Below are 1,921 nucleotides of genomic sequence, written 5' to 3' on the forward strand. Positions count from 1 at the left end.
AGGATATCATTTAAGGATAATAAAGCTGTCTTGAGATTTCAAACAGAAATTTAAACAAGAGTTTTAAAAAGTGAATCAATCAAGGTACAGTTTAAATATTAATATACACATATTAATTCCATTTCCATTTAACAGGATTATAAACCTTTTAGTTTAATTCCCTCTGCTTCCCCCAATATGATGTGAATTTGTAGAGCAGTGGTTTTCAACAGGAGCACCTTTGCCCTCCAGCACACATTTGGCATCGGTAGTCACTGTGACTGTGATGGGGGGTAAAGGGGAGCAGGTGGGTACCAATAGCAAATAGTGTGTAGGACCCAAGGTAGAGTATGATCCAATTTCCATTTTACAAATACCGTGTTTCCCCGAAAATAAGACATCCTCCAAAAATAAGACCTAGCGCATGGAAAGGTAAGACATCCCCTGAAAATAAGACTTAGCGTAACTTTGGGAGAAAAAATTAATATAAGACACTGTCTTATTTTTGGGGAAACAGGGTAGTCTATCTGTCCTCTGTAATTTTGGGGACACAGAATCTGATAGAAATCAGGACATATGCCATTTTTTAAATTTGGACCTTCTCAGTTATTTTGAGCTGTTCTGAAAGAGTTCAGCAAACAGTTTCTGTTGCACATTTTTCTGGATTATGATAAAACTTTAATGATATGTAAAGCACCTGGCAAGTAAAGTACTCTATGAGTTCTGAAAATGTCTCAACACATTGAAAATAAAGAGCTTCACTTATTTGTTCAAAATTTTCAGGACTTTTTATACAGGTTAAGTTTAGTTGACTTGCTTTTAAAAATAATAGTTCATAAATGTCCTTTATAAATAAGAGTGCATATATGTGGGGTGTGTGATACAAATAATAATTGTCAGCATCTTTCCCACACAAATTTGGGGTGTAAAGTATCAATTTATCCAATGAGAATTCTAATGGGGAACCCAATTTAAAAAAATCATTTTGTTTTCTAGCATTTTTAGCAGTTCACTAATTATTCATCTCCATAGTCACAATTTGTATTTTCTCATGGTTAACAAACTGATTCAAATTATTTAAGTTATCCTATCATGTAAAGAAAAAAGCCTCTACAATACATTGAAACCATGGAGTTACCTTAATTTCACTGCAGTCTGCCTTTTTCAGCAGTTCTTCCACCCCTTCCTTTGACCCATAGTAATAGCTTTTAATATCATTGGGGTCTACATCTGAAGTCACATTCTTTCTCACAAACAATATGTAATCAATTTTATGTTCTCCCCAGATACTATCAGACTGGGCCTTATAGTGAATTTTAGTCTGATAACTAATTTCTTCTGGAGGAACCTGTTCCATGAGAATTCCCAATTCAGCCTTTAAACACCATTGTGCTACTTATCTTCCTCCAACTGCTTCATTTTCTTAGGCTCTCCTGGAATACTTAAGTGATGACTACAACAAGTATTGGTAAAACAATCCGGAAAGGTAATTTTAGCATCTGATTTCTGCTGTAGCAGGAGCTTATTTTCAGTGTTGAATAAGAAGACACTAAAAGCTCCATACAAGAATCGTTTTTCAATGTTTTCATTCAGGTGATAATTCTTTTTGGTCTCAGCCCAATTTTATTGTCATTTTCATCAATAGGAATACACATCTATGTCCTGGCTGATTTGTATCTGTGGATAGAGTGTTTGCCTGGGGACCAAAGAGTCCTGGTTGGATTCCAGTCAAGCACACATGCCTGGGTTGTGGGTTTGGTTCCCCTGGGGCATGTAAAAGGCAGCCAATCAATGATTCTCATCATTGACGTCTCAATCTCTCTTCCTTTCTGAAATCAATACACACACACACACACACACACACACACACACACACACACACACACGCTAGGGGCCCAGTGCATGAATTTATGCACCTTGAAAGAAACTGTGGGCTGCAAGG

At 36.5% G+C, this 1,921-nt stretch overlaps 1 pseudogene; it reads right to left on the reverse strand.

The window, feature by feature from the left end:
• Window positions 1-991: 991 nt before the first annotated feature.
• LOC118729591 lies at window positions 992-1,634 on the reverse strand (annotated as a pseudogene).
• Window positions 1,635-1,921: the final 287 nt, after the last annotated feature.

Source organism: Pipistrellus kuhlii, unplaced genomic scaffold (genome assembly GCF_014108245.1).
Source record: "Pipistrellus kuhlii isolate mPipKuh1 unplaced genomic scaffold, mPipKuh1.p scaffold_m20_p_3, whole genome shotgun sequence".
Taxonomy (NCBI): domain Eukaryota; kingdom Metazoa; phylum Chordata; class Mammalia; order Chiroptera; family Vespertilionidae; genus Pipistrellus; species Pipistrellus kuhlii.